Source organism: Rattus norvegicus, chromosome 1 (assembly GCF_036323735.1).
Source record: "Rattus norvegicus strain BN/NHsdMcwi chromosome 1, GRCr8, whole genome shotgun sequence".
NCBI lineage: Eukaryota > Metazoa > Chordata > Mammalia > Rodentia > Muridae > Rattus > Rattus norvegicus.
The window spans coordinates 133,134,338-133,145,962 of record NC_086019.1 but is presented as its reverse complement, the minus strand read 5'-3'; the positions used below and the strand labels follow the sequence as shown (position 1 = coordinate 133,145,962).

General features: G+C 42.4%; 1 long non-coding RNA gene and 1 pseudogene across 1 annotated transcript; one reads left to right on the top strand and one right to left on the bottom strand.

The window, feature by feature from the left end:
• Positions 1 to 2,187: 2,187 nt before the first annotated feature.
• Positions 2,188 to 10,955, bottom strand: LOC134484900 (uncharacterized). Its single transcript, XR_010062707.1, has 4 exons — positions 10,809 to 10,955; positions 5,619 to 5,809; positions 3,043 to 3,150; positions 2,188 to 2,335 (listed from the first exon to the last, which is right to left on the bottom strand). It is a non-coding gene; the product is annotated as an uncharacterized LOC134484900 (long non-coding RNA).
• Positions 3,267 to 4,892, top strand: Dcaf12-ps1 (DDB1 and CUL4 associated factor 12, pseudogene 1; annotated as a pseudogene).
• Positions 10,956 to 11,625: the final 670 nt, after the last annotated feature.

Here is an 11,625-nt window from a genome sequence, read left to right as displayed (position 1 = left end):
GAAATACTATTTAATAATCCCCACAAAAGTAGTTATCAGGAACTGGATACTCATTGTGTGCTAAAGGTTTTACCTAAATTATTTGGTACCTAAAATAACCAATATTATTTCTTTTTTCTCTTTTTCCTTTTTTTCCCCATCTTTATTAAGTTGGGTGTTTCTTATATACATTTCAAATGTTATTCCCTTTCCCGGTTTCCAGGTCAACATCCCCCTAACCCCCCCTCCCCTTCTATATGGTTGTTCCCCTTCCCATCCTCCCCCCATTACCGCCCTCCCCGAAAGAAAGAATCCCGTTCACTGAGGGTCCAACCTTGGAAGAACCAAGGGCTTCCCCTTCCACTGGTGCTCTTACTAGGCTATTCACTGCTACCTATGCAGTTGGAGCCCAGGGTCGGTCCAGTTGGTCTTTGGGTAGTGGCTTAGTCCCTGGAAGGTCTGGTTGGTTGGCATTGCTGTTCATATGGGGTCTCAAGCCCCTTCAGCTTTTTCAGTCCTTTCTCTGATTCCTTCAACGGGGGTCCCATACTCAGTTCAGTGGTTTACTATTGGCATTTGCCTATATATTTGCCATATTTGTGGTTGAGGAAACTGATGCTTTAAAGTCATGATCCCTGGCCGCAAGTCCCCACCAGGAATGCTATTTCCTAGATGCCAGGGCAAGTCCAGCCTATAATTTTAGTCTTCTCACCCCACCCCATGTTATAGTATTCACAATTCTTTTTAGAATTAGGCTCAATTTAATATAAAAATGACAAACATATAAATTGTTAAAAGGAAGAATTATGGATAGAAAGTGGTCATGGAGAACAGGCATAGTCCATTCCATGTCTTTCAAAGACAGCAAGAGAGATGGGAAGACAATTACTAAGACCTTGAAAAGAGCTTGCTTTTATTTGTTTGTTTGCTTGTTTGTTTATCTATTTGTTTTTATTTTTACACTCCAGATTTTATACCCCTCCTGGTCCACCCCTGAGGGTTCCATATCCCATACCTCCTCCCTGCCTCTCCCCAGTAGCCTCCCCCCGCAGTACCCCTGCCCCCCACCTCCACAAGGATGTCCCCACCCCATCCACCCCACCAGACCTGTAAACTCCCTGGGGCCTCCAGTCTCTTGAGGGTTAGGTGCATCTTCTCTGATTGAACCCAGACCTGAAAGTCCTCTGCTGTATATGTGTTGGGGTCTCATCTCAGCTAGTGTATGCTGCCTGCTTGGTGATCCAGTGTCTGAGAGATCTCAGGAGTCCAGGTTAATTGAGACTGCTGGTCCTCCTACTGGGTTGCCCTCCTCCTCCTTAGCTTCCTCCAGCTTTCCTCTAATTCAACTAGAGAGGTCAGCAGCTTCTGTTCATATGTTGGGTGCACATATCTGCATGTGACCCTTTCAGCTGCTTGTTGGGTCCAAGTGGCATACACTTGCGGGGACTAGGGAAAGTCTTGAGTGAATGTGTTCAGAGTAGATTAATATCTGAGTGAAAGTGTGCTATTGACATGAACACAGCCATGCCCAGGACCCCAGTGCCTCCGGATCCATGACATTAGCAAAGTTTTATCCAGGAGTGACTCAGGAGTAAACAACAAAGTCTTCCCTGATTAAAGTGAGAATATACCATGACATTATACACCAAACTACCTCAGCCACACGTACCTCCTCTGGGATGACTGCAGTTGAGATTATTCTCTTACAGAGACTTCTTACCAGGACTAGATAAACCTGCTTCCTTGTCCAGCTGCATTTAATAAACCCATTTCCTCCTTTCTGATGTATAAAACAGATGCAGAGTTTCTGGATGGCTGTTGCTACTGTATTGAGGCTCTCCATCAGACTGAGCAGAGCCCATCCAACGCCACCCATTTCAGATCACTCCCTGAAGCTGTGGCAGAGAAAAGCATCTCCAAAGACATAGGTGCGCACAAGAATAAAAAATAATCAAAGTTTCCAAAGAGAAAATACTTGGCGAAGCTTGGTTCGTCGTCGTTTTCTTTTCCCTTTTGAGTTTCCCATGTGACTGAATTACTGGATCTGTAGCTGCAGTGAGCCTATGAGTTTCCTAGGTTGATGTCCTTTGCCATCCATTATATGGAGTATGCTTTGTTGAACATTAAAATACACATTCACTCCTCTGTCGTGATGATATGTAATTGAACATTTATCAAAACCTAGAGAAAAGGCATTGGGTGTTGTAATTACATTTAAGATGTGCGACATTGTCATTAAAGTTTATTGTGTAGTGAAGAATCATGAGGAGCACTCCCTCCATATGCTGAGTGCTGAATTCACTCTTGGGAAGCTCAGCCATGCAGCTCTTTCGATGGTATCCATGTTGTCTTCCTTCTGGAAAGCAATGGACAGGGGGACATTTTCTCAGAATGACAAATTCTACACAGATAAACATCAAGGACCACACGTTTGATTTCTATGGACATTCTTCATTTCTTGAGTTCAGGAATCCAAGAAGATACTAGCTCATAGGTCTACAACACGAGCCCTGGGGAATCACAGGCGAATGCCTAAGGCAAAAGCACCCCACTCAAATCAGTTCCTTAGCTTCCCTGTACTTAGCCTTAATTGCAATTCTGTGTTAATAAATGTCACAGACCCAAAGAGAGTTGGCCTGCAAATTCTAACATCTAACCAGCTAACACACAGGTGCTCACCAAATGTTAAACAAAAACAAGCAATGATTAGTAAACATTGACAAAATTATGAAGCTCATCACAGTTGTAGCTAGTCATTACACACATGTAACGTCTGTGACATTTGCTTATTTTGTGATGGTTCATATCTCAAAAGGCAAGCAGGCTTTGGAAACAGAAAATGCTTGGTTTCATGCTCTGGGTCTTGTTCTAGGGAATGCAAGTCCATTGATGAATAACAAGTCTAGCTTAGGAAACTTTTTTTCCATTAATTAATTAATTTATTTACTTTACATCCTGATTGAAGCTTTCCCCGTCTTCTCCTTCCAGTCTTTTCCTGTCCTTCCCCTGACCTCCCTTCATTCTTTTCTGGAAAAGAGAGGACTTCCATAAATATCAACCCACCTTGGAATATTAAGGTGCACCAAGACTAGAGGCATCTTCTCCTTTTGAGTCTACACAACACAGCCAAGATAGGAGAGGCAGGCAACAGAGCCAGAGACACCCCCGTTCCTGCAATTAGGGGTCCCAAATAAAGATCAAGTTGCATATCTGGTAGATTTGTGCAGAGGGCCTAGGTTCATACCATGCATGCTCTCTGGTTAGTGATTCAATCTCTGTGAGCCCCTATGGGCCCAGGTTAGTTGATTCTGTACATTTTCTGGAGGTGTCCTTGACCTTTCTGGCACCTTCTATCCATCATTATTTTTTTTGTGTGTGTGTGTCAGAAAATTTTCTTTTATTGAAAATAGATTTTTCACTTTCCCATCTCCTCCCCTTGTCCCAACCTGGATTTTCCCTCCTTCCATTTACACGCCTCATTTTTATAGGCTGTTTCCCCGGGATCCATAAGGACCTACGGCCATTTTCTGGGCCAAGCGATGCTGCCCACTATAGCCCAGAAAGGAGTTAGCAGGAAACGGGAAAGCAGTTAGCAGGAAACAGAAAACCCCTGCCTCGCCAGGAGCCGGAGAGATGCTCAGTGCCGGCAGTTTGGCTGGGATCACTCGGTGCACAAAAGGAAAAGACTCCCCCCCCAGTGAAGAGATCCCTAGTGTACTACCTGAAGACTTGTGAAGTCAGGCTACAGAATGAAACCCACTACTCTCAGGTGTTACATGGTTATGGGTCACAACAACTTCCCAGTCTCCTCAAGGAGAGAGAATTTCACCTTAGGACCCTTAATAAAGTGTTTGCTTCTCAGTGCTTGAGTCGTAGGCAAGTGGTGTGTGGCATAAAATGCAACATGCTCTTTGTAGTGGATATCCACACGGGCCACATTACCAAGATTCCCATTCTGAAAGTCCAGGAACCTAGATGTGAGACTCAGCAGGGCTGTAATATCCATGCAGTTGAACTGAATCCTAGAAGACTCCTAGCGACTGGAAGAGACAACTGAAACAGTTTTGCCATCTATTGCCTGCCTACATTGGATCATATGTGTGTGGGTGAGGATGGACACAAGGATTAGATCTTTTCTATTGTGTGGATCAATGATACTGTTGCAGTGCCTGGTTCACGGGATGGGTCTATGGGTCTCTGGGAGGTGACAGATGATGGTTGACCAAAAGTGATGCAAGACATAATGTGTCACCATTACCTGTGTATGCTCATATCGCTCACAAGGCCTTAAAGGATATCACCAAGAAGGATACAAACCCAGACAACTGCAAGGTGCGGGCTTTAGCCTTCAACAAGAACAAGGAGTTGGGAGCAGTATCGCCAGATGGTTACTTCCATCTCTGGAAGACTGAAAGTGCACTGTCTAAACTCCTTTCCACCAAATTGCCATATTGTAGAGAAAATGTGTGTCTGGCCTATGGTAGTGAGTGGTCAGTACATGCGGTGGGCTCTAAGCACATGTCTCCTTCTTGGACCCATGGCAGCCATCGGACAACATCAAATCTGTCTGCTCCAGGGAGCGAAGCACTGGGATTTGATCCGTGAGCTTCTATGAACACATCCTCACTGTGGGCACAGGGCAGGGCTCCCTGTTGCTCTATGACATCAGAACTCAGAGATTTTTGGAAGAGAAGCTCTCAGCTTGTTATGGTCCAAGACCAGACTCTCAGAGGAGAATCTCAAACTAACTACTGGCAAGGGCTAGCTGAATCATGATGAAACCTGGAGGAAATACTTTTCAGACGTTGATTTCTTCTCCAATGCTGTTTATACCCACTGCTACAAAACTCTTTGTGACAGGGGGTCTCCACTCTTCTAGTCTCCATGGAAACTATGCTGAACTGTGGAGTTAATGACAATGACTACTACCTTTCTCCCAAAATGCAGATTTACACTAACTTCCACCCTTAAAAAAAGAAAATAGATTTTTCATACAATATATTCTGATTATGGCTCCCTCCTCCAACTCCATCCATGTTCCTCTACACTTCCTTCTGTGTAGTTCAACACTCTTCCTATATTTCCTTAGAAAACAAATAGGCATCTAAGAAATGATGATAAAATAAGATTAATTAATACAAAAACAGACAAGTTAGAATAGGACCAATCAAAAAGAAGAGAAAAAGCCAAAGGCAAACCACAAGAAACACATATGGATGCAGAGACACTTCTGAATACACAGAAATCCTATATACACATAACCTGTCGGGTTAAAAGAACAATGCCCTGACATAATTTTAGAAGAGCAAGAACTTCCATGGATACCACTGAATCAGTTGTGTTGGCCATTGACTACTGGGCATCAAGTCTACCTTAAAAGTGGGTCATTTCCTAAGTGAGACTCTCAGGAAAAAAAAAAGACAACTGCCTTTTATCTGCAAGTGGTATCAAGTGACTGAAGCTCCTAGGTTAGGGAAAGTGTGTGTATGTCCACTTCCTCTCTCAGCCCTAGTATCCCATCTGGTGCAGACCTGTGTAGGTCCTGTACATGTTGCCACGGTCTCTGTTTGTTCATATGTACTTCAGCTGTGCTGTTTAGAAAGCCTCATTTCCTTGGTGTCTCCATCCCTCTGACTTACACTTTTTATGTCTTCTCTTCCACAGGGTTTCCTTAACCCTCAGGGAAGGGATTTGATGGAGACATCATGTTTTGGGATGAATGTTCCAAAGTCTTTCATTCTCTTCATAATGTGTGGGTGAGGGTCTCTATAGTTGTTTCCATATGTTGCAGGAAGAAGTTTCCATGATGATGGCTAAACAAGGCCATGACCTACAAGCATAGCAGAATGTCATTAGGAGTCATTTTATTGCTACCTTTTCTTTTTCTTTCTGTCTGTTTTCAGTCCATTAGTATTTGATTTTACCCTAGGTCCCTGCCCCGGGTCTATATAGTCTTAGGATCTTTGTCATTCAAACAGTGTTTGGTATGGATTTGTCCCATCCTTTCGGAGCTTGCAAGAGAACCTTCCAGTGCTATGAACTTTAGTGTGTAGATGTGAAGGCCCTAAGTAGGCACCAGCTTGGCTTCTCCATGCTCATTGAGTTCTTTAGGTATTATCTTCAGCAAATAGAGTGTTACTGTTTGTTAGTTTGTGGAAAGCCACCCTTGGCAATAGCCTGAGTTGTTTGGGGCTTCTCACGTGACCCTTTTGAGCAATAACTCAGTTGATGTGATCCATTCCTGGTACTGGAAACTTTATTTAGTGATGAGAAATGTCCAATTGGGGCTCTAGTTTTAGCCATTAGGTTTTTTTTTTGTTTGTTTTTTTTTTTTATTAACTTGAGTATTTCTTATATACATTTCAAGTGTTATTCCCTTACCTGGTTTCCGGGCAAACATCCCCCTCCCCCCTCCCCTTCCTTATGGGTGTTCCCCTCCCCATCCTCCCCCCCTTGTTGCCCTCCCCCAACAATCTAGTTCACTGGGGGTTCAGTCTTAGCAGGACCCAGGGCTTCCCCTTCCACTGGTGCTTTTACTAGGATATTCATTGCTACCTATGAGGTCAGAGTCCAGGGTCAGTCCATGTATAGTCTTTAGGTAGTTAGCCATTAGTTTTGTGGTCATTAGTTTTAGCTGGGTGTCCTTATCTTTCCTTCCTCTCACTGTTTGAGTCTTCAATTCCAACCCTCTACTCATATCTACCCATAATCACCTTTTCTGTTTCTACTTTCTATGGAGGTCCATCTCCCCATCCCCAGTCTTTTACTCTATATCTAATCTCTGAGGCTAGAAAGATTGTAGCTTTCTTACCAATAACAACATCAGCGATTTTAATTAATCTTCCCCGTCAGTATTTTAGGTGATGTTTGCTCTGGTTTAAATTTGTAATTTTTGACCGAATAGGTTTTTTTTTCCTATGAAATTTGGTACTCCTGAAAGTGCCATATCTCTGTTTAGAACTGTACCATCCTGTTGGTGGGCTGTTCCTTTAATGTATACAGCATGAGTCTCCTTATCTCTTCAGTCAGATATTATAAAACTGCACTTGTTTATTTCTTAATTACATCTCCCTGGAACACAAAGACAATACAATTCTTCAAAGAAACTGAAAAAAAATCTCTAATTTCATATGGAGACACTAAAGACTCAGGAGAGTCAAAACATCCTTGAACATTTAAAGAATGACTGTTGGTATTGCCATCCTAGATTGCAAGATGTGCCACCAAGCTACAGTAGTAAAAATCTAGCATAAAATGGGTCAATACTATAAAATAGGGGACCCATATATAAGCCCACCCTTCTATAGCCATCTGCTGTTTGAAAAGAGGACAGCAATGCACATTAAAGAAAGTGTAGTATCTTCAACAAATGGTGCTTAGAAATTGGCATGAAGACTAGAATTAGGTCATTACCTCTAACCTTGGATAAAACTCAATTACAATAAGTCAAGGACCTCAGCATAGGACTATTCTTTGAATATGATGTAGAAAAAAGTAGGTGTTATACTTGAGTTCATTGATATGGGTAGGAAATTTCTGAAAAGGATCATAATTGAACAGATATTAAGATTGAAAAAATAGGACCTTATAAAACTAAAAAGCTTCTATACATCAAAGAACACCATCACTTGAATGAAGAGGGAGCTTCAAGAATGGAAGGATTAATATGTAGTGTATATAAAGAACTGAAAAACTAAACTAAGTTCTAATTTACAACTCAGTTATAAATTAGAAACAGAACCAAACAAAAAGTTCTCATAACATGAAGTGCAAGTAGCTAAGAAATATTTAAAACATTCTTAGATATTAGGGAAATGAAAGTCAAAACTAGGCTAAGGTTTCATCTTACTCCAGTCAGAATGTCTAGAATAAAACAAAAACAAAAGAAGTGTTGGCAAAACCAGAGCTTCCAGGGACCTAGCCACTACCCAAAGACTATACATTTACTGACCCTGGGCTCCAACCTCATAGGTACCAATGAATAGCCTAGTAAGAGCACCAGGGGAAGCCCTTGGTCCTGCTAAGACTGAACCCCCAGTGAATGTGATTGTTGGGGGGAGTGCGGTAATGGGGGGAGGATGGGGAGGGGAACACCCATATAGAAGGGGAGGGGGAGAGGTTAGGGGGATGTTGGTCCAGAAACCGGGAAAGGGAATAACAATCGAATGTAAATAAGAAATACTCAAGTTAATAAAGAAAAAAAAATGTTGGCAAATGCTGGTAGAGATGAAGGGGAAAGGAATACTTATCCACCGCTGATGGGAGTACAGACTCGGGGAGCCACTGTGAGAATCGGTTTGAATGTTCTTAAAATGTAAAAATAGATCTATAGTATGATGTATACTACTCTTGGGCATATAGCTATATATCCAATAATAGACATATCTGTTCGTCCATCTTCATTGCTGCTATGTCCATAATATCCAGGAAATGGAAACTGCCAAGCCTATTACTTGGTAATAAAAATGTGGTATATGTACACAGTAGAATATTAGTCAACTATAAAGAAAAACAAAATTATGGAATGTGCAAGTAAGTAGAGGAAGCTAGAAATAATCATGCCGAGAATGGTTAACGCAGAACCAGAATAAAAAAGGTCTATTTTCTCTCAGTTTTCAGACATCAGCTTTGAGTCTTCAGATATGAGTGTTCCATTTGAAATACCCACAGAGGCCAGGGAACTCCTAACAGGCCATGAGGGTGGGATTTCAAGATAGGGAAAGAGAGTGCACATGCAGAGAGGGTTAGAGAATACCATGGAAAAGGAAGTGGGACTGGGAGGGCAAAACAGAGAAGGAATATGGAGAGGAATAACTAACATTAAAGAACTTTTGAAAGATGAATATAGAAGCATCCTAAAACATGCACACACACACAGTTTAAATGCTGCTGCCCTATAACAGGACAATGTCCCTACTAGACACCATGGGCTAACAAATAAAACTTGCAGTGCAAAGAATAGGTTACTTTTTTTGGAGTTGTTGGCTAGTAAGCTCCCACAGAGCCCCTCAATCATTACAGAATATTTCCAGTGTTCTTGGGAGCCCTTTACAATTTGGTGATAAGATTTTATAGCTGAAGACACAGCATACTCATACAATAGAACTCAGAGAAGTTGAGCTGATATCTGCCTTAAAGCTTTATCTCTACTGACCAGATTTTATACCACTGGAAGGTACGATTTATGCTACTGGAGTGAAAAATGATCACTCATCTTTTCTAGCTGCGAGTCATGACTGCTGGCGATAATGATATTGAACTAGCAATGCTTGCTCGCTGGGTAATAGTGGCACAAATGTCACGGGAATGACCAACTCCTCTGATTAGATTTGAGATCCACTACACAAGTTGAGATCCTCATCTGGCACATGCTGTGCCCAGGACCCTGTGATTGGATAATTCACAGACCGTTAGGGAAACCTGTGAACATTATTCTGTTAAATGGAAATAGTATTCAACTAATTCTATGACTTATTACTCTACTCATAGACAAGGCCATTTGTCAAGCCTTATCAGAGAAAAATTTCTTTCAGTAAATGAGGTAAACAGAGACTCCTGTTGGTGTAGGTATAGAAAATAAGGGAGTTTGGAACTCTTACTCACAGATGAGACATCTACATCATACACCTCTCCTCCAAGTCTCAGCGATTATTGCAGAGAGGGAGCAGAAAAAAGTCATAAGAGACACAGGTAGTAGATGACTACATGGAAACGGTGTCTTCTGGATCCAGCAGAATGACTGTAGGTATGGATTCACATAAGTAGTGATAACATGCATAAGACCTGTGTCAGCTCAAGTTGGATAAAATACCAGCATCAAGGGGGGAAGTGGATGCAATGTTTTACTACTAGACAAGGAGCTATTGACAACTGACTACTGTTGGGATAGGGAGAGTCAGTTTTCCTTAAGGATTATGCTCCTGGTAGGCTGACCATACTCCAGAAAAAGGCTCACAACCAAGAATATGTGGGCAGCACAATTTGGACTTGATTGAAAAAAAAAAGACCTAAAGCTTTGTGGGTAGGGAAGGAGAGTATGGATCTGGAGGGAGTGAGGAAGGAGTAAATATGATCAAAATATATGAGAAGAAAATGGAGCCATTAGTTCTGGTAATTAGCTAACAGTCTCCACATCATTATAATTAGTCATTCTATAGTAATGGGGAACCTGCTAATTTCTGGCTTCCTGCAATTGGACAGTTGAACTGTCACTTAGCTCTCATCTGGAGAAGCAACTCATGCAGTAGAATTAGTACAGTAGTTTGTCTTACAGCAATTGCTGACTCTAAGTGCAGCATTACACTGATAATTTCCTCCCCTGAATCATTGGGCTCCCTTTTGTTCTATTAGAATGATGACAAAAAAATGAACCACACTGTAAACTCTGGGTGGTGGTTTAATACCCCACAGCTCAGGTCACCCTCTGACAGCTCCTGGTATCATCATTCTTGTCCAGGTCCGAAAAACTATAGCTGAATACCACTGCTGGGGAAATATTCCAAAGAAATCAAAGTCAGTATGCAATTGAGATACCTGTGCAACCATGTTCATCGTGATATTCCAGATAGTTGAATTACAAAATCAGCTTAAGTCCCCATCAGCAGATGAATGGTTAAACAATGAAGCACATACACACACACACACACACACACACACACACACACACACACACACCCCACACACACACACACACACCAACTCTCAACTCCCAACCCGCCACATCCAAAATCCTGGCTCCGAGTGATCATATAGAAACCACCTCCAAGTTCTCTTAGTGTTAATTCCTGGGGTTCACTTGGTGTTAATTCCTGCAGTTTCTCCCACACTACCTTTCACTGTTCATTTTATCTGCATTTCTCTTCCAAGGCTTCTCTTTCTTTTTTTATTTTTTAAAATAAACCCTTTATTTGGCCCCAAGTTTGGAGGTCCAAGGTATCAGACATCAATCAGACATTGATCTGGATCTTGGCTATGGCACATGGTGGCAGAGGGATATGTATAAAAAGTGTTTGTGTCACCAAGTGGGCAGTCACAGAGGGTCCCATGGTAACAGGGTCATATTCCTGTGACCCTCAAACCTCTAACTAGACCTTACCCACCAGTAGCATCAGCACACGGCCATGCCGCCCATCCTAACGACCCCCCAGAGGACACAGACTACACTCACATCACAGCAAGGCCCTGGCTGTTTTCCCTGCAGCACCAGCTGCAGCACTCAAGTGCTAACCAAACACATGTCCCTTCATGTTATCCCTCCTGGCATGCACCTTGGTGCTGCCGGCCAAGCCTCTGGCTGCCAAACTGTTGGAGCCACCAAGTTCAAATGTAAGGAAGTATTTAATCAGAAAGGCAGCTCAAAAATGAATGAACGAACAAATGAACGAACGAATGAACGAATGAATGAACGAAAAGTGACATAAATCGAGATGAAGATCCTGGTGCGAGCTGGAAGGGCTGTGCTAATGTGAAGAAAGTTCTCAAATGATGCAAAGCACAGTCATGTGGCCTAAGCTCCTGGGCTCAGCACAATCGGGGCTCGATCCTGCAGCTCGATTCACAGGGAGGGGTAAGATTAGGAGAGCCCACTTCCTCCGGGGAATAAGGAGTGCAGAAGGAACACGTTGTCTAGAGTCTATACATGGATCT